General features: G+C 43.1%; 1 long non-coding RNA gene across 1 annotated transcript in view; it reads left to right on the forward strand.

Moving 5' to 3' along the window:
- Window positions 1-27,080, forward strand: part of LOC139077925 (uncharacterized) — a 38,435-nt gene extending 11,355 nt beyond the window's left edge. Inside the window, exon 2 of the long non-coding RNA XR_011530599.1 lies at window positions 26,354-27,080. This is a non-coding gene — a long non-coding RNA (uncharacterized lncRNA). The remainder of the gene's footprint in view (window positions 1-26,353) is intronic.
- Window positions 27,081-27,388: the final 308 nt, after the last annotated feature.

The following is a 27,388-nucleotide window of genomic DNA, read 5'->3' on the forward strand; positions in this document are numbered from 1 at the left end:
ATAGCTTATGGTACAGAGGGAATCTTGTCATGTCCCCTGATGGAAGCTCTCCCCTTTGAAAACTAAAGGCTTTGAAACCATAGATTTATGGTTTATGGGAATGGAAACACAAATACCTCAAGTGGGTCACTGAGAGTGATGGTGAGCAAGGCCACTTCCAATCTATCCCTTGTTCTCAGATCCATATATTATACCTCCTGGAGACATGGTAGGAAGTATACAAAGATCTTTAATTTAAAGACCATGTAAAGATCTTTCATTTAAAGTGTGTATTATGTTCTGGAGGACAGAACCCCACCCTGATAGGGTATTGCTTCTGAGCTGGTGATTCAACTGTTCATCAGGCTGTTCCAACACTCTATCAGGCCCGCAGTTGCAGTGGTGTAGTAGGTGATAGGACCAGTGGACCCCATAGTCTTAGGCCCATTACCACACCTCCTTTGGAGTGAAGGACGTGTCTTGGACTGATGTGATGCATTTGGCATCCTGTGTTAGTGGCTCTCAGACAGTGGTGCTGGCTGAGGCCCTATAGGCAAGAGAGGCAAATATATACCCAGAATATGTGTCCGTGTTTGTCGAAATGAATCACTGGTCATTCCAAAGAGGAAGAGTTTCATTGAAGTCAATTTGCCACCAAGTGGACAGTTGGTTTCTTCAAGGGAGGGGAACATACTGGGGACTTGGTGTTGGACTCTGTGGGGGGCATGTTGGGCATTCAGCAGCTGCGGCAGCCAGGAAAGCCTTGGTCAGAGGGAGCCCATGCTGTAGGGTGCATGCAGACTCCACTCTTGCCACTATGGCTACCTCATCATGCACCCTTTGTGCCAAAGTAGAGGGTCAGCTGACAGAGGCTGGCTAATGTCAACTGACCAAGTCATTTTGTCTGCTGGGTTGTTTGGTGCCTGTTCTGTGGTGGCTGTTTTCTGGCAGACATTAACATTGACAAATAGAAATGGCAAGCAATAGGATATATTGGAGTATATGAGGAAGCCATTTGGTGTAAGCTTAATTCGGCCTGATCTTGTTTCTCCAAAAGGGCCTGACCGAGGCCGTTGAGCATGCATTGTATATCTGCTTTAGACATTCCCTATGGCAAGAACAAAGGCCCTTAAGATAAAGGTGCAACTTCTCCCCACATTGGCATTTCCTTAAGAATAAGCATCTTTCCTTAGGCTAGGAACTGATTGCTGCACTCACCTTTGACCACCATCTCACCTGTGACCACCCAGCTCGAGACAACAGACTGCCACCCTGCTGTGTTCACTGAGACAGCAGACCTACCTGCTGTTCCCATCAATTGCTGTGCTGACAGAGCAGTCTCGCTACTATTGTAAAAGGGACATTTCGATCATATGTGAAACATCCTGTTTGGGGGTATATAACTACTCTCTGCACCCCAGGCCATGGTCCTCAGATTTTAGCTCAGAATAAACTCTCCCAAATTTTCATTTATATATTGGTTATGGATTATTTTCGTCGACAACATGCAGTATAAAGATCTTCCCACTTCATACTGACACTCGTGCATCTGTCCCAGACCTCCTGTCCTTGCTCTTTCAATCTTTTTCGTTCTAGGCTCCTGTCCATGTGCCCGAGCCATTTGCCACTACCTGTGAGCCTTTATATATGCTAACCTCAGGCCACTTCTCTCTCCATATAAAGCGGATGATGAGGTTTACCACAAAATCCTCTGGGAGGATTTTCCCTCACTAGTGTTTTTCTCACCTAAGAGGAGCTGTATTAAAGCTTGAGTCCGTTTGTAGCTTGCACCTATATGATGACGCTGATTCAACCATGAACCAAGCTCAGGTGTTTTGCTCCTCCATCAGCTGGTAATAAGAGATCCTCCGTGCAGCCATAGGTGTGAGCTGAGCGGAAGGTGCTCGTGCGAGAATGGTGGTGACATGGCGGTCTGGGCTACCCTTTCATGTAGCTTGCTTGTGCCTTCTGGTCCTCTTCATGCTTAATCCCAGACGTACCACTGCCATCCCTTTAATCTCTTCTTCCACCATCTGTCATAGCAATTGTGTCATGTTTGCCTTACTTAAGAGTGGGTCAGTACATTTTCTATGCTTCTAGGAGCCACCTTAGTAGGGAGTTCACACCATTTCCGAGAGTCTTTGCCAGTGTGTTATATCCTATATCCCTGGAGAGGACTTCCAAATCTATAAACTCTCCCTTATTCAACCTGATGTTCTTGGCCCCTTGACCCATGTGTGTTCTCCCAGCTACAGGCAGTGCTTTCTGGGTAGGTCCTGCAGCTCCTGTAGGGTCTCATCCTTTTCCTCCCATATCAAGCTCAGCATGTCCCTAAACGGGTTACGTGGTGACTTAAACTTTGTTTGTTGTCTAGCGGCCAGCAGGAGAGATGCAGACACATCTTCAGGGGTCACCTGTTACTTGTGGGGAGAGACCTCTGCATCCTCTAAGCAAGGGGCGTGCCAGCCTTACTAGAGAAATAGGCCCCTTCTGCAGGGTTCAGAGGGGTCTAGGGACCTACGATATTTGAATGCATCAACCCAGATGCCCCTCTTTCCTATGTCAGGTTTCCACTCTTTTCCAGCCAGGTCCTTATCCTTCTTAGAGCAAGCCTGTCTTGGTTGGGACTTGAACTTTATTTGGAGCTGATGACTCTGACTCCTGGGTGGAGTCTCAGCTTCCTCTGCCTTCTCGCTATAGGAGGTGAGAAGGACTTTACATGCTACCAGGGAAGCCCTCCGGCTTTCACACTTAGCTTGTAATAGTCAGTTAATCTCTCCTAGGTTTTCCTTATCTTTTCCCAAAGGTTCATTCAAACTTAGCAATAGACACCCAATTGCATTGTCCTCAGAGTTATTATTTGCCCTGTATTTTTCATGGCTTGATATTTCCTACTGGCTAATGGGTTCCCTTCCGCTGTTACACCAGTTTACTACCAGCAATTTGGGATTAACCCCTGTAGAAATTAAGGAAAGAAGCATTATTGGGTAGACGGAGAAGTCGAGATGCAATTCAGTTTCATCAGAAGCCTCAGCCATGCCTCTTGAGAGTTCTGAAGAGGGACTGACTCCTCAGAGCCATCCTGAGTTGGGGCGAGAGAACACTGAGCCTTTAGGCCCCACGTTGGATCTGTGGGCCACCTCAGGGAGCAGATGTGGTCTTGGGCAAGGCAGCTTTCTTTGGAGGGTCAGTCCCTGAAGGGAGATGACAATATAAAGTAAAATAGTCATTATGTAATAAATTTATTAACTTAAACTTCTTTTAAAAAGTTTTTCCCTAGCATCTTTTTATGGTGAAAGCTATGTGGAGCTTAACATCATAGAAATTTTCTCTGAGTTAACTCTTTAGTTAAAATTTCAAACCAGCAACCCACAGGGACTACTTTTTCTTGTAGCTGGGGAAAATGACTACTGTATAATAGAACTTCTACAGGAAACTTATGGGTAAGATTTTAAAAAGTCTTTAAAAACATATAAGCATTCAATTACTGGAGAGAAAAACAGTGGAGGAAAAAAGAGAACAAAATATCTATCCATTTGATTACTATTATTTCACTAAAATAAAATCATGTGCTGTTTCTAAGAGTTGGTATCTTCTCCAATTTTACCAGCATTTCTTAAATATTCTCACTCTGAAATCTTTTTTTTTCCTTTTGTGCTGAGGAAGATTCACCCTGAACTAACATCTCTTGCCAATCTTCCTCTTTTTGCTGAGGAAGATTCGCCCTGAGCTAACATCTGTTGCTAATCTTCCTCTATTTTGCATGTGAGTTGCTGCCACAGCATGGCCACTGACAGATGAGTGGTGTAGGTCCACGCGTAGGAACTGAACCCAGGCTGCCAAAGTAGAGAGTGTTGAACTTAACCATTAGGCCACCAAAGCTTGGACCTGAAATTTTTTCCTATGTGTAGTTCATAAATATAGAAAAAGTTTTCATGCCCATGTTTCTCTCTCTCTCTTTGTGAATGGCCCTGTTTTCTCAATAAAACACTATGGGATGAGACTGATTAATTGTGATTCTTTCTCTTTCAGGTGAGAGTGAATTTGAGTCCAGGTGAACAAGTGCTCCTTACTGAGCAAAGGCTTCGTATGAATGACTTGCTTTGGCATATAGTGGAACTGTACTATGTTAAGGATAATCTCTCTCTGGTTATTGATAAACATTATGAGACAACTGGCCAAATCACTGGTGGGATGCACAATTTTCACTTTCAATATGGTATCTACGTAGCAGGTTAAGGTGGACTTGATGTCCCTTACCTAGATGGAGCACTCCCCAATTTCTGTGAATGTATGGAGGATGTGGTGTTTAACCAGAGGGAGATCCTTACATCCCTTAGATCTTACTCTGGTTTTGAGAAGGTTTGTGAGGTGTCACAAGGGTGCAGTGATGAATTTTTTGCAGGGGAGGATGAAGCCATCAATTTCTTTAGCTCCAGATCCTGTGTCACCTTCCCAGAATGGAGGGTGCAAGGGGAGGGGCTACTGGAATTTGCTTTGCAGACTGGAACTCAACAAGCCTTGCTTTTATTTCAGTCAGGAAGAGGAGGAGATTTTGCTGCTTTGGGAATAGTTAAAGGTCTGTTGAAGTCTCATGTAGGAAGGAGTGAAAGTAATACTTGGCTCTTTTCCTTTAGCTTATTTAGTGACAACAAGTGGCACGTTATTCAACTCAGATTCACTGGAAAGTATCTGGACTCCATGATAGATGAAGAAGGGGTGAGGACGTTGCTGCCTTTGCACAGCAAACTATTTGTATCTGAAGGCCCCCTCTTTGTGGGAGGTCTTGATAACCATAAGGGAGAAGAAGTTAAAAGGTTAGAACTTGCCTGTGTGCCTGGGAAATCTGCTCAAGGGATCTCTTTCAAAGGGTGCATAAGAGGCTTAGAAACCAACCCAGAGAAGAGAGCATTAAAGGATGCCCTTGTTTCCAAAGATATATCTGCTGAGTGTAAAATCAAAAGTAATGAGAATGTAAATCACTCCATAACGACAACAGCAAACCTACCTCAGTCGGAAGTTCCCCTTTCCACTGCCGTTCCTGAAGCTAGCAAGCCTTCTCTGCAAGATGTGAGTGGCTGTTTCTTGGTTCTGAATAACTTGGAGGTTCAAGAAGCTGGGCAAGCCTTACTGGAACAAAGGCATGTGAAGGTGGATGTGGAATTTAAGGATTTGGGTGTACATCATTCTCAAATACTATTTAAAATAAAGAAAACGCCTATTCATGGGCTCCTTCAGTTAGATGTTTCCCATGAGTGCGAAAAGGAGAAGGCTTTTACTACATTAGATTTGGGGCAAGGAAAGATTTGGTATGTCCATGATGGTTCAGAAGAACCTAGGGATTATTTCACGTTTTTGGTCTTTTCCAACAGCAAGAAGGAAGTGCTGTTATATCTGCAAGGACATGTTCCACGTGTGTTATTCCAGTTAATCATCTCCCGTACCTTGAGCTTCCTGAAGGAAACTTGCTTCTCCTATTTGAGAACTCTAAGAGAAGACTGACTCCAAATATGATACATGTGTCAGACCCTGACACAGACTCCTCGAGTCTTAGTCTTTCAGTTCTTGGCAACTTCAATTCAGGTCCTGGGTTTTTAGAAAACATCAATGATCCTGGGAGAGCCATTAATGGTTTCACACACAGGGATTTAAGAGGTGGCAATATTTTCTATGTGCACAGGGGCCATCAGAACTCCTGGATCCTTCTGAGAGCAAGTGATGGAGAGCTGGTTAGCAATACAGTGATGCTACGGGTCATGGCTGTTCCTTGGGACTTTGAAGTGGTCAACAGAACTGGTGTGGTTGTACCGCAGAGTGGCATGGTTCTGATTACACAGAGTAACTTGTCAGCGGAAGATAATGGTTGATGCCGTGAGATGGAGACCCACTATACTATCACTTGTCCACCTCAATATTGACAGAGTCAGTAGCAGGGGTCGGGTGGCGAATGGAAACAAGTCAGTACCTTTTCTCAGCATTCCATTGATTGGGGTCAGGTCCGGTACCATAAGATATTCAGAGAATTGCAGCTAGAAAATGTAACGGATCACTTTAAATTTAAAGTTAACATAGAAGGGAAAATCAGTGAAGAGCTGATGTTTCCTGTTACCGTACAATAGCTAAAGTTTACACTTCTGAAAAATGTTCCTCTGGAGATCAGTAAATTAAACAGACAAGTATTGACTTCCGATCATTTGCAGGCTGTGACAGAGGGTGTGGAAACAGTTGAGAGGGAATTACATTTTAAGTTACTGACCTTACCTGAAAAAGGAAAATTGCTATGTGGCAATAAAATTCTAAAAAACAAACTTGGTGTTCAGCCACCAAAACATTACAGACTGTAAGATAAGTTATGAGCCACAGGAGAGGCCCAGGGAAGACACACAAGATACTTTTAGGTTCTTGATTGTCGCAAAACACATAGAATTGAAAGATTATACTTTCATAATAAACTTTAAAGCAGATAAGATGCATATTATTGTAACCAACAGGATTATTTGTAAAAGAAAGAGAAGGGAAATTAATTGAAAAGTCAGGATTATTTGCTCAAACCTTGAATAATCAGACCTTCCAATACAAAATCACCAAGAATCCTCAGCATGGGAAGCTGAAACTGATTGACTTTCCAGATTCTCTAGGAAGTCTTGACAATATCACCATATTCATTGATCAAGACATAGTGAACGAGAGGCTGGTGTATGTCCACTAGGACTCTGAGGCTCACTGTGATGAATTCCTTCTTATGGCCTCCAGCATGAGACTAGGCCAAGAGGGAATGATGAGGGATCCTGACTCGGAGCATTTGTCTACAGAAATCAAAGTCACCATTTCTATCTAGTTAAAGAATGATGAGAAACCAGTGCATATGGTAGATAAGGCCTTCTGTGTTGTGCAGAATGGCCAGTGCTTATGGACTCTGGCAGATCTCTGTCACCATGACCCTGATTCAGGTTTTGATGATGGGCAACTGCTCTACACCCGGTGGGGGGTCCCAAATGGGGACTTGGTGTGAGCCAGTGCCCCCACTCAGAAACTCTACCAGTGTAGGCAAGACAGCCTGCAGGAAAGACGTGTGCTCTTCAGGCATCAGGGTGCAGAGTTGGCCTGCTTTGTGCTGTTTGTGACAGATGGCGTCCACTACACATTGTCCCTTCTTGAGGTCAGTGTGTCAGACCCCTACGTCCAGATAGCCAACAGCACAGGGATGCTGGTACAGAGAGGAAAGGACAATACCCTCACAGCAGCTAGTCTCAGTGTCACCACAAACCAAGATGTCAGAACAGACCATGAGATCAAATTCCACATCGTGTGGTCCTCAAAGCATGGCAGAGCGCTGGTCGACAATTCAGTGTCCCACTCATTTTCCCAGCATGATGGGAAGCAAGGACGTGTGATTTACAGGCATGATGGCAGTGGCAACTTTGATGTGTTCAACGTGATGGTAAAAGTTAAAGACACATATTTACAAGTGGGTGTCTATGTATGAGTGTACTTGGAAAGCCACCGACATCACACCCAGATTCTGCACAGCAAGACCCTTGTAGTTGAAGAAGGAAAACCAGTAAAACTGAGCAGAGGAAGGCTCTAGGGACGTAGTCGTCCTAGCACCAACCATTCTCACTCTCTCAGAACCACAGAGGAGAACGATCTATTTGTTTGCTTCTGAAAGTTATTTTTGTATTGATTTCTCTCCTGGTATTTGGAATGACTTCTTTAAAAGTGTAGATGGCACTGAGAAGAAAAGCCGGAAGACTTCACTGATATTTCCAATTTTCCTGTAGTTGGAAATGGAATATAAGTAATACTAAGCCTTATTTTAAAGCTGCGTGCACATGGGCGTGAATATGCGTGTATGTTGAGTGTAGGAGGAACTGGGAATGAGGAGGGGATGTATATATTATAGTAAATTAAGAGATCATTTATCATAGCGAAACTGCCAATATTTCCTTTCAACTGAGTTACGTTCGTAACGTGATGAAGCAGCGTCAAAAAACTTAGAGTAACTTAAACATAAAGAGGATTCCTAAAGCATCAGAGGATACTGCATTACACAGTTTATTTCCTTAGCTCTGAATGTGGCCTTGTTTAGTTTCCTGAAACTGATGGATAAAATTGGCCTTGACCAATGGAAAGCCATGGGTGAGACCTCACACCAGAGGCCACCTGGTTTCCTGGGGCTCCTACTTGGAAATTTCCAGCAGGCCCAGACCTGCTGATCAGAGTTAGGAGAGAGTGTTCTTTTTAGGGTAATACTGTACACAGGGTGCATAAAATGTGATTTATGACAACTGGCCACAGATGCAGGCTTTCTGAATCTACCTTCAGGACTGCAAACAAGTTTGTTTGCTAAATTGAGCCAACAACATCAAACAGAAATCAATTCAGATCAGAAGCCGTTTACTAAATAATGAGTTTTGACCAAGGGAATACCGGGCCCACTAGCTTTTCTCAATTCTTTTTCAGGATCTTAGATAGTTTATGTGTAAGTTTCACCACAAGGTGGCATGTCTAGTTCAGTGGCTATAAATTGGGAACAGTTTTGAGATGGATTTTGCAGAATCAATAAATTCAATATATATTGAAAATGCCGAGCTAGTTAAAGTGGGAGAGAAAAACAAATTTTCCTCTTGAGTCTTGCAATTTTAGTGATTCAATTGCTGTGTCCACCATATTTTATTCCTTCTCCTTGGACCATTTTATTTCTGTCACCTCATCTTTCTGAGTCCTGGGTTTATTGCCACTGTGAATGATGCCTTGTTAATACGTTAGTAGCTATTCAAGTGTTGTTGACCATTACTCATCTTTACGACCAGGGCTGAAATTCAAAATACTGGCATGATCACCGGAGCAGACCCAGTTTTAAACTGTGTATCAACCCTGATTGTAACTTAAGCCATTTGTGGACATTAATAGAAAAAACTTTGATTCATCAAGGGTCTTGACTCTTACCTATCTTAATGTGTTTTTGTGTTTGTGTGTTGTGTATGTGAACTCAAGGCTGTGCGTGAGGATAATATTCCTTCAGAGGCACTGTTCATTGTCAGAACTCTGGCAATGCATGGATACTTCCAAAAATCTTTACCAGAAGAAAGCAGCTTGGGTGAAGATGAAAAGTCCCGTTGACGTTTACACAATAAGGTATTGATGATGGTAATATTTGTTACGTGCAGACAGCTCTTGACCAACAACAGGACCATTTTTCACTGGATGTGATGAATGGTTTCCAAGTTGTGAGGGGAGTTGAAATCCGTCCCTAAGTGGATTCCTCTGGAGGTACAAAATATCACAGTCCAAGAAAGTGGGTCCAAAGCACTTCTGGAAGATTACCTCAAAATTCCAAGCAAATATTTTGAGGTACTTGACTCTACTCAACTCAAACCACCAAAACATGGTCATGTTGAAAATTGTCATTTTCCAAGAGTAAAGCTAAGGAAATTTACCAGGAAACAGGTAATAGCTCTCAGTTAATATATTTGGGTATGTTGGATAAGAGAAGGAATTTGGCTATTTATTATTTAGATTCATAGACTCTTGGGAGTGATGGGGCTTCAGAGGGTATGTAGTTCAACCTCCCAACAGATGCCAGAAGGCCTTCCCCAATAACCCATAGAGAGGCCATCCAGCCATTGTTTGAATATCTTCAGGGATGGAGAACTCATTACTTCCTGAGATGGGCCCTTTCATTTTAAAAACACTCCAATTGTTAGAAAGTTCTTTATGCTGAGCTGAAATCTGCCACTTAGAAACTTCTGATGCTGCTGGAGTGCATACTGTGCCATGACCTATCCAAAGCATAGCCCTGGGGCGGGGACAATTGCATTTCGGGCAGTGGCCGGCATAGATGGCAGCGGCTTCCAGCACCGTGAGCGCGTCGCCATTCACTACCGGATGAGGTAGAACTTGCAACGAACACAAAGGCCTCTTCCGCCGGGGCCTTCTGGGCCTGGGAAGCGACTCCGGTCCGGCCTCAAGGTCTTACTCCGTAGCCGGCACCCCGGCACCTGCTAAGTCCTCTCCTCCTGTGATGGCCCAGGGCCTGTCCCCATTCCCGGGAGGCCGGTCACCCCCATGCGCTCCACTCCTTGATCCGCCCCATGCCTCGAGGGTGTCCAGCCCCGCCTGGGCTCGGGAGTCGCAGAGATGCTGGACTTCCTGAGCCTCATTTCTAATTGAGCCCCGTTTCTTCATCTGCAAGGGGAAACCTAATCTACCTTTTAGGTTTTGATAAAGAATTAGTGAGCTAACAATTCGTGTAAAGGATGAAGCATAAGATCCAGCACATAGTAGGAGTCTGCCCAATACGTGGAAGCTGTTATGTTTTGGGCCCTTTGGGGGAGTGTGGACCCCAAAGTCCAGCCTCTCCCTGCCTAAAGTGAATTTTATGAACACCTCCGCATAAGGGGTATTTCTGCATTCATTTATTTGTTCAACAAATATTTATTGAGTGTCTACCCATCATGTGTTGTGCTAGGCCCTGGGGATATAATAATGAGCAAAAGCAGACCTGGTCTTTGTACGCATGTTATAACTTCAATAAAAAAGTTTATTAACAAACAAACAAAAACAAGAAAGCTTAGTGCTATCAATGGCTAAAATGGCCCAGGCCCTGCAGTCCAGCATCCGGACACAACTGCTAGTCTGGTGTGCAATCAGCATAAAATACCCAGAGTCAACTCCAGGCTGCTGTCAGGTTTCTTTGCTTTGGGCCAGAATGGTATTATTGTGAGACTTTGCTTTCTCTGAACAATTTCCATTACTTTCTTCTTAAATATTGAAAAGTAGCTTGCAGATTCCCATCATTTCCTTTATAAGCTCCTAGGAATACACATTCTTCAGGTTGGAAACCATTAACAACCACCTGGCACCTTTGGGTATCTTTGCCCAGTTAGCTAAGAACTCATGTGCACTGCTTCATTTTGCTTCTAAGGATTTTAACTCATCAACTGATTTACTAACCACTTATTCTGTTCAAGTTACTGTGCGAGGAAACTGTGACAAGTAGACACATTCCTTTCCCTCAAGAATGCCGTGGGGAGTGAGGCACATGAACTTTAATGTAAGGTATACTCCTCTTATCTTTCACATAGCATTTTCACAGTGGTGCTGTGAGAGTGCAGACATGGCACATTTGACTCAATTGAAGAAATTGGGGAAAGCTTCACCGAGATAATAACATTCAAGCTAGGCTTTGAGAAGAGAGAGAAAGAGCAGGGAGCTAACAGAGGAGGAAACAGAAAGAAAAGCAATGCAAGCAAAGTAAGAGCATGGTCAAAGGCATGGAGGCATTGAAGTGAAAGGCATTCTGGGGACGGGGGACTAGTCCACAAGGCTCGCAGATGAGGAGTGGTAGAGAGTGCTTGGGGTCAGAATGTGGAGAGTCTTGAATTACACGTCAAGAGGGTTAGACTTAACCAGGTGGCATTAGGGTGCCATGGGGAGAAGCAGAGAATTCTGAGGGTTAGAAAAGACCTTAGAAATAAGAGCTTCGCAACTGGGGACCCAGAGAAGGTGATTCTTTAGTGACTCCATGCAGGCATCTCTTAATCATAGCCTCCCTCTCAGAGGCTGGACAAACCACCCAAGATAACCACTCACTCTGGTGTGAGTTGAATTTAGTACCATTCACCTTGTGCACTCTAAGTGAGGGACTGAGTGCTAAATTTTGGTTCTGTCTTGGCCAATTCATTTTTGACTGTGCTTTGTAAGAAGTGTGTATTTAAGGATAGTTGGCTGAGATCTGTAGGTGGAATATGTGTGTTCCCTGTAGTATCTGTGTTATCATGTAGCCTTGTTCACAGTCAAGGTTGTGTGTCTCTGCTCTTCAGGTGACCCCTTCACACTTTCTCTTCCTATGTAACTCCTGAGGTCTCCAAGTTTTGAGACATCATCATTTTCACTTACAGTGACACTAACCCCTAAGTGGCTATAGCCTTTAGTGGCTTGGAGAAGGAGATTCCCTGGCCATGTTTGCCATTCATTCATTCATCAAGTAGTTTTTTAGTGTCTATTATCGGGCCAGTTCTAAGTACTGCGGACAAAGCAGTGAACTAACCCAGCAATAATCCCTACCCATATGCATCTTTTTTCCTGGTGGGGAAAGAATGAGGCAGAGAGAAACAAAAAATAAATAAATAAGTGAAATAAGTGGCATGTTGAATGAAGATTAATGCTATGGAGAAAAATAAAGCAGGAAAAGGAGATAAGACATGCTGGGGTCTTCAGTGGTGTGTGTGTCTGTGTGTGTGCGTGTGTGCATGTGTGTGTGTGTACTGATGTTCAGTTTCAAATAAGGTGGGCAGGGAAGGCCCCATTGAGAAGGCATCATTTGAGTAGACACCTGGAGGAGGCGATGGATGGATGAGCTAGGTGGATATGGAGGAAGAGGATTCAGCCAGGCGGAAGAGCAGGCAAACAGCTCTGTGGGGAACAGCAAGGAGTTTAGTGTGGCTGGAGCTGCACACAAGGGGGAGAGCAGTAGATGAGGTTAGGGAGGTCCAGCATGGGAGGGCCTTCAGCTTCACCTTTGACCCTGAGTGAGATGGGGAGCAATAGAGGAGGCAGGAAGTGAGCAGAAGAGTGACGCAAAATGCCCTGAACATGATTGGTGGTGGGGAACCAAATACTTTTTAATCTTTTAAGGTTTTCCACAAGTTTGTTATATCCTTTAATTTTAGGTCAGCAGATTTTTTCTAGTGTTAGAAGTCTAGGAATGGACACATCCCCACCAAACCCTCTCTTTGCCTTTAGAGTAATACCTTTTAAATGACATGTAATTTTTGGGAGTGCCACTCCATTGAGGAAACGATGCATTTCTCCAGGAAAGATACTAAAGAGGCAACTTCTATTCAAATGCCATGTTCCTAAAGCATATTAGGTTAAAATTTCTCCCACCCTCTGATTAGTGCTATCTTCCATGTTTGTTTTCAAATAGCTTAAAACAGCATGTTCCAGGAACACGTGATCAGGCCTAAGGTCTGAAATTTGTCTGCCCATGGAACTCAAAAGAAATTCTCATAACACTTGTGTACAAGTGGCCACAACTTTCCCTTGAGACTCTTCATGAACTTTTCAACTCTTGTCAGAAACACCTCTGAGAGATCAAAAGTTTTTGCTCAAAGGAAATGAGCCATAGGAATGGGCAAAGTTGAACGGTTAAAAATTTTGGCTGTATTTTATCAAAACAAACACAACCTCAGAGACTTTTTCAGAAGTTCAAGTACTCCTGTTGGGCTCTGGAAGTTCTCCGCTATTGTATGTTTGGGTCACAGACTCACTGAAATCAAGTTCTGTTCTAGCTTTAAAATTCTCTTGGTCTCTGATTTTGATCCTGTCCTCTTTGGTATTTCCACCAGAGCCTTAAAGACATGAAAGGCATTCTGATCAAATTTGTGGTTATTACAAATCCAAGAGGAATAACTAATTGGTTGGATGACCATTTCAGAGTGAAAATTAGAAAGATGAAATCTAACAGAGATAAAAGTAAATGTTTACATCGGGTTTAGCAGAGTGAGGGAAATTTGCCTTGATGGAATAATTCGGTTCCAATATATTTCATTATATTCTGCCCACAGGCAATGTATGGTAGCTAGCCATGGGTAGCATCTGTTAAAGATACACCAAAAAACAATTGTATTCGGAAGGAGGAGGAGCAGGATTAGGAGGTAGCAGGTATAACCTCTCATACAAAGAACATTTAATGCAATAATGCATGCTTAGCTCAGAAAAGAGAAGCTCAGGGAAACTGAATAGTTGCTCTGGTCCATATATCTCCATATGGACGAAAGATCGGAAATCCAACAAGTGGGTGGAAGCTTCAGAGGCTAAGCCTAACATTCTGAATTGTCCAACAGAGCAATCCACAACTTCAAAGATTAGTCACTCTAAGCAAACAAACAGAGTCTGAATTTTAATGGGTGTCGTTCTGTTGGAAGAAAGGCTGGATTATATCACTTACCTACAACATATTTTAGTGTTAGAAATAGCCTTTGAACTGGAGTCTTCTGATTACCCGTCCCTCATTGTCTTTATGACCCAACATTGCTCCATCACTCTGTGCCTCCTTAAACTTATTTCTAGAATGCAGCATTCATAAAAACTATACCATCCGTTGTAGTTTGCACTGTGATTGTCAGAATCAAACTTCATGAGATGAACATGTGCTCCTATGCTTTAGAGGGATATACAAAATTAGGATTTCTTTTATAGCAATTTATTCATATTTTTAAATCACATTTCAGTTAAGTCAGTGATTTTTTCTATTGTTGATTATAGGTGGAAAATGAATTGATTTACTATGTTCATGATGATAGTGAGGAGCTTCTTGACAATTTCACCATCTTTGCAAATAGCTCAGATCTTGGAAAACAGAGTTTGCCCCAAACTCTTTTTGTGGTTGTTGAATCAGTGAACGATGAGGCTCCAGTAATAACAGTCAGTAAAATCCTTCAGGTAAGTGTTCCATGCTCTTTGATTTATCATAATCACATTAGGGCTACTGATTTGATTTTCTTTTGTATTATTTCTAATTTTAAATAATAAAGCATATGACTATGTATGCATAGTTGACATATTCCTACTGGTTTTACATAAATGTTAGTTATTACCAGTCCATCCTGTTGGGCACTGTCAGGAGATGATGAATCACGATGAGTTACCGTCATATTGTATTTCTTGAGTGGGTACCTCTCACGCTGTGTTCCCTGTGGCATGGCCTTTTCTACTAGGTTGTGACAAATAAAAATGGCAAGCAATAGGATATATTGGAGAATATGAGGAAGCCATTTGGTATAAACTTAATTTGGCCTGACCTTGTCTTTCCAAAAGGGCCTGACCTTGGCTGTTGAGCATGCATTGTATATCTGCTTTAGATATTCCCTATGGCAAGAACAAAGGCCCTTGAGATAAAGGTGCAACTTCCCTCCCCCTCCCAATGTTGGCGTCTCCTTGAGGATTAAGCTTCTTTCCTTAGGCTGGAAACTGATTGCTGCCCTCACCTGTGACCGCCCAGCTCGAGACAATAGACTTGCCTCCTGCTACGCCCTCTGAGATAGCAGACCCACTACCTGCTTTGTCCATCAAGTGCTGTGCCGACACGGCAATCTTGTGATGATTGTGGGAGGGACATTTCAATCATATGTGAAACACCCTGTTTGGGGGTATATGGCCACTCTGTGCACCCCACATCTTGGGTGCCCTTTCTTCCTTTGGGAAGAAAGGCCCCGGGCCATGGTCTTCAGATTTCAGCTCAGAATAAACTCACCCAAATTTTCATTTATAGATTGGTTATGCATTATTTTCTTCGACAGTTGGGAAGGTGTTTGCACACAGGAAACTGCTGTGAGGCTGGTAGCTCGGGGGTTAAGGGAGTGGACTCTGTGGTAGAGAGTTGTGGGTGTGAATCAGCTCGCACTATTGGCTGTGTGACCTTGGGCAAGTTATTTAGCCCTAATTTGCTGTTGTATAGGTGGGCTGAAATGGAGACAGAGTTGTGAGGATTAAATGATAAAATGATATAAAACTCTTTCATAGTGCCTAACAGCTGGTTAGGGCTTAATGAATGGCAGCTATTATTACTAAAAAACTCCAAGACCACACCAGTTTTAGAATAAAATAAAGTCACAATACAGTCATGCATCAGTATTTTGCTGGTTCTGGGAACTTCTATCACCCTTCACTCTTTCTGAGAATCCCCTGGGGGTGGTTCTTTAGCACTTGCAGATAAATATGTCTTGGCTGCCACATAATGTCCACCATTTTGGTTTTCTCCTATACTGGTTTCCTGTTGGGGCTTTCATTGCCCACACAAAGGGGCTGATGTACAGGAAGCCATCTGGCTCTGATGGCACCACCTCCTGCCATACCAGCACTACCAGTGCCAATGCCAGTGAACCCATTTGTGCCAGTTTACACTTAAGTATCCCAAAGCTTTCATTTAATAAATTTTCCTGGTTTTAACTCACCACTTCTTGCTGTTTCTTCTTCTAAGGACGTGGGCACGAATCCGCTATTCTAGCTTGGAGAATGATTGTAACTATTATAATAGTAAGTGCTCAAAACATGTTGGCTATATCATGTGCCAGTTACCGCTCTAAGGGCTTATAGCTCGCTGAGATGTGTGTCGCCATTTCCCTCACTGGACAGATGAGGGAATTGCATGACAGCTGAATGACAGGCTCAGGAGAGAGTGACAGCATGGGAGTCTGATGGCTTGTTCATGCTTCTGTTCATGGTGTCCAGCAATGTCTGACACACAGGAAACAAGAAATATTTGTTAAGGCAGTGAGTAAATGAGAATATAAACTGTCAATCCTCTCCCTACCCCTCACCCACACTGGCCCATCTTTCAGAGACCAGGCTTTTGTCTTGGCTTGTTATTCCTTTGGTATGGCTGCATTTCTGGGAGAATCCTTGACCCCTCACACAAATCAGCCCCTAGTGGATTCATTCGTTAGCTATATCCACACATGGGAATCTGAATGTGTTCACGTTCAAATTTAGCTGAGACAAACCTTCCTACATACATATTGGGCAACTTCAGCCTTGTTTATACCACCCGTGAAGGCAAATAGTTAATAATAGGTTCTTTAGAAGTTTAGAGGAAGTTGATTGACCAGAGAAGATGCAGAAGAGGTAGATATGAGTAGAGGTCCAGTGGTTCCACCTGGTCATGGTGATGAGGATTTTTAGGCTGCTTAATTTTAAAATGGCTTATGATGAGGATTTTTAGGCTGGTTAGTTTTAAAACTACAGATGAGATTCAGGCTCCAAGGAGTGGAATTTGTTTTCCCCTTTGTTGGGAAACATTTAGATTTCTAAGGGAAACCTCTATCTGTGAAGATGCCTCCCTCTCTGTGCCAGGAAGAAGGGGGAATGGTCTTATCTCTAGAAGCTCTTAATGGGGAAGGCAAGAACTTAAGTTGGTTGCTGTCTGGCAATCTCATGTAACTGGTTTAGGGTGGTGGCGTCTAACCTTTCTAACCTTTACTTAATCCGATTTGATTCTTGTCTAAAAGTCATGGGATCACCCAATGACCAGACCCCACCCGCACTGATACCATTTTAACTTTTTTTCATGTTCTTTCCTTTGTCTTGTAAAGAGATGAATCATATACCTATGCCTTAAATTTAGCCCTAACCCTCAACTCGGGGCAGCAGCAGAAGCTCTGACTGCCCGTGGGTCCTGTCCCCACGCACCAGCTCTGCCTGCCCATGGGCCCTGTCCCCATGCCAGCAGGGGCAACAGAAGCGGCAGCAGCGGAAGCTCTGACTGCCCATGGGTCCTGTCCCCATGCTACACTATTCTCTAAATAAAAGAGCACTACTGCCAGATCTTAAGAGTCTAAGAAATCTTTCTTTCGACTCCTCGGCTCACCGACCCCGCATCAATGGTACCTCCCTTGGATAGAGGAGAGCTTGAAAATGTAGTGGGGCATTTTTTGTTGTCAGATTGACTGAAAGATGCTACTGTATTTAATGCCTGAGGGCCAGGGATGCTTAATATCTTTCACTGTACAGGACAGTCTACGAAATGGAGAAATGTCCTACTCGAAGTGCTGATAGTGTCCTGTTGAGAAACACTGTTACCCAGGGGTTGCCAGATTACAGCCCATGGGCCTCATCAGACTGCTGCCTGTTCATCTGTACACTGTGCAAGCTAAGAGTCCTTTTTATAGACGATCATTGGCAACCAATTTGATAGTAGAGAACACTAACTTTGAACTCATGTAAGCAAAATGTTATCTCTCAAAAAGAAATTCCATTCTTCTCGTATTGCAAAAAATTGTATTCTATTATTACAATTTGAATTTTATCAGTAAAAACTTGTGGAAATTAATTTTTTTTCTTATTACATAAGTACCTATGTGATATCCTCAATTTTGCCTCATGACCCACAAAGCCTAAAACTTTTACCTTCTGGTTCTTCCCAGAAAATGTATGCCAACCCCTTCTGTAGACCAGCTCTATGCAATAGGACTTCCTGTGATGATGAAAATGTTTTGTATATGTGCTGTTCAACACAGTAGCCACTACTCACATGTGGCTACGAAGTATTTGAAATGTGGCCAGTATGATTAAGGTATGGAATTTTTAATTTTATATAATTTTAATTCATTTAAATTAAATTTAAATAGCCCCATGTGCCTCATGGCTATTGTATTGGGCTGTGCAGTTCCAGGCTCTAAGGGGAGATTCTGACAGGCAGAGGCAAGAACGTACAGGGGATAGGGAGAAAACCAACCCAGTTGGAGTCGAAGATCCGTGTCTTACGGCATAAGATTGGAAATGAGGGCCTTGAATACTATGAAAGGATTTGGACTTTATTTTGTGGCCATGGGAAGAATATGCAGATATATTCTATCTGTCTAGAAGGCCTGGGAGAATGGAGAACTTTCAAAGCCACTTTATCTTCATAGTGTTTAAAAAGGAAAAACAGAATATCGTGTTCATTGTTTTAGGGAGTCCCTCTCCCTTGCTTCAGACAGCCTCTCATTCTTTTTGGAGTCTACCTCCAGATTCTTTCCAGAATTGCCTTTTAAAGTACATTTGTTCTCCCCCCCTCCATTTCTGAAGCTCATTATAATCGTGGCTAAAGGATAGGAAGTCTATGTAGCAGTCTCTGAAGGGCCTTGTGGCTGAATTTAGTCATGGGTCTTAAAGACCCCATCACTGTTTTTCATGAGTGTTAGTTGTTGCATAGTAACCAACTAATGTAGATCAGTTGAGCTATAGGAAACGTATTTATGTATTATATATTACAGAGTGTATATAATATTTATGTCTGTATGTATCATGTGTGTTTTACGTATTTTTATATATAGTCCTTCTGTTGAAAAACAGAGGATCAAGTTGAACCCTAACAGATGACGAAACAAGCCCAGGGAGCAGTGGGGAGCCGAAGGTACTGTAACTGGTTGGTTGTAGGGTCTCCTGACTTCTACTCCAAGAATCCTTTGCTCCTGCTTTCTTCTACCCTGTTTTTTTTGGGGGGGTGGGGGGCGGTGGAGCGGGGAGTGGTTAAATAAACCATTTAACTAACAAAACAATGGATAGGATTGGCGCTAGTCTAAAACAGTAGATCTTAAATGTTATTTTCTAAGTGGTACAGAATCTAGACCACCGAGCTACAAAATGGTGCAGCAGAGCCTCCATGTCTGGGTGGTGGTTGACACAAAGAGAAAAAGGGCCTTTGGTGAGAGTGGTGGCCAGGCAGGTGACAGCGAGGGACAGGAAGAAAGCAAGGAGAACAGCCGGCAATAAGGAGCAGTAAGCCTTTGACCTTAATTTATAAAATACCCCTGTGCCAATTAACTGATTGCGCAGGCACACCCGGGAGCCCACCTGGGGCTAAGCTAAGCAGAAAATTTTACATTGTTAAAAATCGCTGGGGTTTTTTAGATCTATTTTTATTTGCTCATAAAAATTGGATCTAGGAATAGGTTTTTTAGTGCTTTTAGTTATCTTCTAGCTTATCTCATTATTCAGCCTCTACATTTTAAGTGAAAAATTAGTGGTGTTTATACTTTTGGAACTTGTCACTTTATATCTGTAGTGTACCTCACAGTCATTTCCCAGGTAGCCTGGGGACGGTATGTTCTAGCGGGTCAAACTTGTAGGCACCCCCCTGTGTTTTCAGCTCCTTTTCTCCCTCTCCTCACACAGATTCTGGTTGTGTTAAGACCTTGTTGTCACATGCCGTCAGGTCCTCTCCGACTCCTGGCAACCCTGGGAGTGAGTGATGTCCGCCATGTCCTTTCGTCGGCAGCCATCTTCAGCTCCTGTAGACTCGTGCCTGTGGCTTCCTTCATGGAGTCAATCCATCTCATATTTGGTCTTCCTCTTTTCCTGCTGCCTGCTACTTTTCCCAGCATTATTGTCTTTTCCAAAGAATCCTGCCTTCTCATGAGGTGCCCACAGTAGGACAGCCTCAGTTTTATCGCTTTTGCCTCCAGTGACAGTTTAGGTTTAATTTGCCCTAGGACCCACTTGTTCATCTTTCTGGCAGTCCAGGGTGTCCATAGACGTCTTCTCCAACACCATATTTCAAACAAATCAATGCTTTTCCCTGCCAGTCTTCTTCACTGTCCAGCTTTCACACCCATACATAGTAACAGGGACTATGAGGGCGTGGATAATCTTGGCCTTGGTCTCTAATGACACTTCCTTACTCTTGATGCTCTTTCCTAATTCTTTCATTGCTGCCCTTCCGAGTCTCAGTCTTCTCTTGATTTCTTGGCTGTATTAATACCTACTGAACTCATTCTCAGCAAAGCGATCTGAGAAGTAGGTTGTTGGATAGAGTGAGGAATTGTACAGAGCTATAAAAGTTTACGTTTATTGTCTGCTTACCGAGTAGAGTACTGGACATCTTCCATAACTGGTGTGATTTTCGTAGCCCTACAAAGGAACCGCTGTGATTAATCTCCTCCTTGAAAAGTGGGAGCACAGGGAACGTGTGGACTTGAAGCCAAGTCTGTCCATGTCTGACTCTCTCCACCATGCTCTGCTGCTTTCCCCCATTACCCCTGACTGACTCAAGCTCTCTCAGTGCATCACGTAATCGAGGGCTGTCCTTACAGTAAGAAAAAAGCTCCAAAGCTGCTGTGCCCCTTGCTCCTACTAAAGTGGACTTTAAGGGAAGAGGCCCACAGCAGCTGTGTTGACACATATGCATCTGCACAGGAACCTTGGTGGAGGATTTGGGCGTTTTGCCATGTGATGCAGAACCACAAGATGAGAAAGATCCAGCGGAGGGACCTAGGATCTAGAAAGATACAGGAAAAGAGCTGGAGTTGGCTGAAGGAGAGAAGACCAAGAAATAAGGTAGTAAACTCTTAAGCTTCTTTATGAAAAGGAATTGAAGCCCCATTGTAGGCTTGGCTTTCGGTTCTAAGGTGCCATCCATTAGAAGATGTACCATCAACTTAATAATAGCTTTACTACATTTAAATGTAGGCATCAATTTAAATATACCCATCAAACTGTGATGGGAAAAAGTGTACCTTAGACTTTGTCTTTGTCTTCGTCTTTCCTTAAAATTAGGGAAATACAGTCTCTGCCAGGAACGTTGAGCTTGCTCAGGCAGTTTGCCCAGACTCCCTCCCTCATCCTTGATTCCAGTGTTTCTATCAAGAAAAAAAGGAAGAGTAGCTGGGGGCAGGGGCTATTGCCTTTATTCCTACCTTCTTCCCTGGATAGCTGGGTCCAGGCCAGGAAGTGGGCTACTTCTCAATTTTGATGGATGTAGTCATTTGATACTGGCTCTTTCTGAGTTTATTCATTCATTTATGTGATAAGAAACTCATTCTCTGCCTTGAAAGTTCTGGATTAAAGTTAGGAGACCAGAGTTTAAGGTTTATAAACTGCCTACCATGAGCAACATTTTTCTGGGCCTCACTTTCCTCAAGAGCAAAACCATGAGCAGGTTGCAGGGTGAGGAGTGTGTGTGTGTGTGTGTGTGTGTGTTTCCCTTGGTCATCTCTCAGTCCCTCCCAGTTCTAATGTCCTCTGGTTTTTAGGACTGTAAACCTTGCTCGATATTCTCCGGGGGAAGCTGCGCTTGGCCAGATGGAGAGGCTGTAGGGCCGCCATTTTCTACTGGATGGATTCACTCCAATCTAGACTAGGGGAAACCTTTTCTCTTCTCTTTGAGAAACACATGAATAGTTTTGGTTTTAAAGTCAGTGGGTCTGAAATCTGGAGGTGACTAGGCATCACTGTGGAACACATTAACTAGTCACATAAAGATGTAGAAGTTTTGGCAGGATTTGCTTGATTGTTTTAAAATGGCAGAAATCTTAAGAATTTGTTTCTTCAGTTGTAGGTAAAGGTCATGGTGCTCTATCAATGAGAATCTCTCCATACTCAGGTGTTCGGCTCATTTGCCAAAACTGATATTTTTCTTTGTTTAAATTATAGCAATTGTGAATAGAGCCTTTCGAGATCTCACTGATTTTCAGTCATATGGTGCAGAATGTAGCTGCAGTTCTCCTTGAGAGTGGGTGTGTTACCCACTCTGGGAGGTCTGGTCACCCTCTGGCTCCCCAGGCTTCTGGAAGCGGTGTGTCACAGAGGCTTCCGTGAACAGGCAGCAGAGAGAGCCTGCTGTTCTCCACCCCGTGACCCTGCTTTATTCTCCTTTTACTGCCCATCACTGTCTGATATTAAGCAAATAATCTACTGTTTGTCTCCTCCCATAAGTGTAAGCTCCATGCGGAAGGGACATTGTGTTTTCCCTGTGGTACCTCAGTGCCTGGCACAGTACCTGGGACACAAGTATTGAATGCCTAAGTGCCCTCAGGGAGCTTCTGCTCAGGGGGGGAGGCAATGAAATGATGTGATAAACAGTGACGATCTGCTGTGTCTTTCTGCAAAGCATTTAAGGGGACAGAGAGTCATGGGGTTAGAGAATGCTGACATTGCAGGGAGCGGGTGAGGGAAGGTCTCTCCAAGGAAGGGACATTTGAGTGGAGGCCTGTGTGTCAGGAGTTCCCGAGACCTCCCTTGGTCAGTTGATTACCAGGGACTCATAGAACTCAGCATATTGTCAAACTCGGGTAAGATTTATTACAGTGAGAGATGCAAAGAAAATCAGCACAGAGAAAAGGCATGTGACTGAAGCCCAGAGGAAACTAAGGCAAACTCCAAGTCTCCACAGTGAAGTCACACAGGGCGCACTTAATTCCTCCGGGAACAAGTTGTGACAACACACAGGAAGTATTGCCTACAAGAAAGTTCCTTAGATACTGAGAGCCAAGATTTTGATTGGGGGTTGGTCTGGTGGGCACCCGCTGCCTTGTATGTACCAGAATCCCAGACTCCCAGAAGGAAAGCAGGTGTCCAGCACAAACCACATTCTTCCTGCAAACGGTTTAGATACAGTGAGCCGCTCTTATCATTCAGAGCAAGTTTTATATCAGTTCAGGAAACTGTTTCCCTCACACCAGCCAAGGGCCAATTTTGCAAGCAGGCCTTTCCAGGGAAAGTCAGTTTTAAGTCTGCCGTGTTTCCTCTTTTTTTGAATACAGGATGGGGGTGGGGGTGATTAGGTGGGAGAGCAAGGAGCCATATGAATGTTAGAGGGAGGAGCATTCCCAGCAAAAGAATAATCCAGAGCAAAAGTAGTGAGTCTGTAGAGGGCCTGGTGTGTTCAAGGACATGAAAAGCTCAAAGTGACTGGACCAGGTGGAGAGTGGTAAGATATTAGGTTCCATGGTGAGAGTTGATTTCTGAGCATGAGGACCCCGACGCCTGACTGTTTTGTTCCATTGCCCTCCAGAGATAATGGTGGGAAGTGGGCCAGCATTTATGGAGCCCCTGCTGTAAGCCAGGCTCAGTTCTGAAAGCATCACATGTGATTTCTCGTTCACTTCTCTCAACAACCCTTGGCATAGAATGAGGATCACAGTAGATGTGGGGAGATGTGGGGCAGAGAAAGGGTAAGTCGCCTTGCCAGGGTCGTACAGTTAGTAAGAGAGACAATGGGATTTGAGCCCAGGCGGTCTGAGCATGGAGTCCGCACTCTGCTATCCACAGTGGGAGGGATCTGGAACAGTGTTTTAAAGCTCAGGTTGCAACCTATTAGTAGGCTATGAAATTAATTGAGTGGATCAGGACCACTATTTAAAAAACAAATTCAATAGAATAAAATAGATATTATTGGAATGCACAGTGTGTAATGAGAGTAAGTATTGTTTTATGAAACTTTTCCTTCAGATGCATATATAAATATGTTGGATTTTAAACATACACACATACAAATATGCATATGTGTAGTAAGTTACCATGTAAAGTGTGTTCCTTACTTTGGGTGCTAATTAAAAACTATTGTAAGCCACTGATCTAGCAAAGCTAGATGTTTTTATATGGATAAATCACTTTTTTTTTATCACTCTTTTGTTTCCAGGACCTCCTACAGGTTGAGTAAATCCTAGGAGTTCGTTTACGGAAATTTATATTTACCAGGGCCCCTAGAAACAGGTATAATAGGATTATAACAGAATTGATGTCGCCTATAACAACCCCCCTAATACCCCTTTATCAGGATAGTTTCCTATGTGTCAGAGGTCTCTGTGTTGGGGCGGCACGTCGAACTGTTGTCCTCAGCTTTGAAGTCTCCCTGTGACTGCCCAGCGCCATAGCCCCTCCTGCCGGGTTAACCTGCCTGCCCAGACGCTGCCCAGCTGCTGTGTTCTCTCCGACAGGGAAGGATTTGAGATGGAAGGACAAGGTACATTGTCTGCAAACCTGGCTGATTTACTTTACGATCTGCTACTGTGGCCCAAAGTCATGGTGTGAAGGGGAAATACAGAAAAGGAAGAACAGAATAAATTATAAAATTCTAAATATTTGAAGAAGGGGGAGTGTAGACTAGGGCATATAGTTACCATAATGCTTTCCTTTTATATATAGTACAATGTGAATGAAATTGCTTTAAGGATTTTAGAATAATGAAATCTTGTGCACTGAAATTTTATGATATAATCACAGTGTCTATTATCAATCTCAGCATAATTTAGACTTGATGAAAAAGGGCCAAGAGGCAGCCAGGAATTGGTCTTGCTAGTTTTGAGGGCCTGTATAGGCAGTTTATGAAATCTAAGACATCCTTTACTTTCTTCCCTTAATTATTTTTTATTGGAGTATGAGATTTCTATCGTATTTATGAGAATATATAACTATGGCAGATGAGCCTAGAAAACTTCCTGGAAATACTGTGTGGGGGGACATATTGCAAGGTGTTCTCACAACTTGGTCACTAGTAATACAATTAAAGAATTGTCACACATCAGGCTTGTTAACTTTCTGAAAACTAATGTGTAAAGCGCGTGTCATCACAATAGCAGAGCTGTGGGAGTGCGTTCTCCAAGAACGGGCAGTGTCTCCAAAGCTATGGTTCCTAGTTACTTCTTGCCAGGCAAAGGTTCAGATGTAGGGGATTATTTCAGTCAGTGGTTTTTGTAGATTTCAGAGCATATCAAATGGTACTAATAGCCATCATTTACATGATCGTTAACGATAGCCAATGCTTACGTAGCATGTACTCTGTGTGTGGCATTGTTCTAAGCACTTTACTTGTATGTACTCATTTCATCATCAACAGCTCTATGGGACACAATTTTTATTGTAAGGATGAGGAGTCTGAGGCCCAGAGAGGCTTAGACACTTGCCTGAGGTCAACAGTGGAGGAGCTGCTGGCAGGCAGGAAGTGGCAGAGGTGGGAGGCAAAAGTTTGCTTGTAACAATGACATTCTACTCCCTCATCCTTCACAGTTATAGTTCAGAAGCCCAAGGACCTGGTGAAGCAGATAAAATGAGTATCACTCTTATTCCCATTTTAAAAAAGAAAGAAAGCTTCAGAGGTTAAGTGACTTGCCCAAAAGAAGCAAGTTAGACAGTGGCAGAGTTTGGGGCAAAGGCAGTTCTAAATATGAATTCATAAGGTCTCAGTGTTATTTAGCGTTCTCCAGAGAAACGGAACCAAGAGGGTGTGTGTGTGTGTGCATAATGAGATATATATATATATATTTTGTATCTATATAAATATATAAATGGATGGATATACCTCCCTTTATATAGAAAATAAATACCTTTATTTGTATAAATGGATTTATTATAAGGAATTGGCTTATGTGATTATGGAGGTGGGCAAGTCCCAAGATCTATAGTGTCAGTTAGCAACTGGAGACCCGGGAGAGCCAATGGTTTAGTTCCCAAACGTGGGCCAACAGGAGGAGCTGATGTTCCAGTTCCAAGGCAGTCAGGCAGGAAAGAATTCTCTTTGCTGGAGGGAGGATCAGCCTTTTTGTTCTACTCAGGCCTTTAACTGATTGCGTGAGGCCCCCACGTGAGGGAAGAAATCTGCTTTACTTAGTCAGCTGATTTAACTGTCAATCTCATGCAAAAATGTCTTCGTAGAAACACCCAAAATAATATTTGACCAAATATCTGGGCACCTTGTGGCCCGGTCAAGTTGACACATAAAGTTAACCATCATGGTCTCCAGATTCTATGCTGTCTTTGATTTTTCAAACGGCATTTTCTCAAGACCTTCCGATTATCCCACAGGACCACTCGCTCTCCTTACTTGTCATCGGAGCTTGGACGAGGTGGCAAGAAGGGTCCTCTGCAGTCTAATTGGGAGAAGGAAGTGGGAGTGTAAGAGGTAGGGCCGCTGATAGCATCTCAGACTCTGGATGGGAGTTCAAAGGCAGAATCTGAATGTTACCCACTCTCTCCCCGCATTTCAAGTCCACTTCTTCTTCTGAAGTGCTTTAAACCACATTTCCTTAAGCCATAGGACTTGTGGCTGGCAGATCCCCAGAGCCATTCACTGGTAGGAGAGATGATTTCTTTCTTTCTTTCTTCTTTTTTTTAGGAAGAATAGCCCTGAGCTAACATCTGTGCCCATCTTCCTCTGCTTTACATGTGGGACGCCTACCACAGCATGGCTTGTCAATCCGTGCCATGTCCACACCTGGGATCCGAACCAGTGAACCCCAGGCCGCTGAAGTGGAACCTGCACACTTAACCGCTGCGCCACTGGTCCGGCCCAAGGAGAGATCATTTCCATCTTGACAAACTGGAGTTAGGAATTGGAGTTAGACCACTTCCAGTGAATCCTTTGCATTTTACTTTGAAATATGTTCTACTGAGTACTTTTGTGTTCAGGCAGACCAATGATTTTTGCGCATACCTGATAAAATATATGTGTGTCCACAAGGGGGCTTCATTTTCTTACTTTTCAACTTTTGCTTTCAATAATACTGTACGTTTTGTTTTGATGGTGTTTTTTATACCAAAAATAGAAACACTTGCTTGTTTCTGATAAACACTTGTCATCAGTAAAAAGAGAGCTAGGGACAGTAGAAGAATTAGGGGAGCACAGTCTGAAATGATGACTGACGGAGCAGAAGTTCGAATAATGGGGTAGTGAATTCATGAATATTTCACATCCCTCCTATGGAACTCAAAACGACGGTCTGGGTTTTTAGATGGATAATAATTAGGATTATACTGGACTATAATTAGGTTTATAAATCCCATTAACCTGCTGTTTAAGTTAAAGGTGAATTAAAAATATATTATCCCAATTAATGTGTTAATTTTTTCAGATATTTATTCCTTAAACCATTATTTCTTTGGTTTTGGATTACTTTTAATTCTGAATTCAAGTTTGGGGGCCGTTGTTTTTCTTCTCCCCATCTATCTGAAGTTTCTATTACCGATGACTGGGAACCGGATGAGGCCTCACCCAAACTAACGGGGCTGTTAAATGAACTAAATTTGGTTTGAGTGGCAATGAAGACCTGAGCTTACCAGCTCTTGTTTTGAGTGGCGGGTTTTCCATCTGTTTTGGAAGATGGTATTTTCCAGAGGCAAGAGGGGGCAAAAGCAGTGTTTCACAGAAGAG

The sequence above is a fragment of the Equus przewalskii genome, chromosome 20, assembly GCF_037783145.1.
Source record: "Equus przewalskii isolate Varuska chromosome 20, EquPr2, whole genome shotgun sequence".
NCBI lineage: Eukaryota > Metazoa > Chordata > Mammalia > Perissodactyla > Equidae > Equus > Equus przewalskii.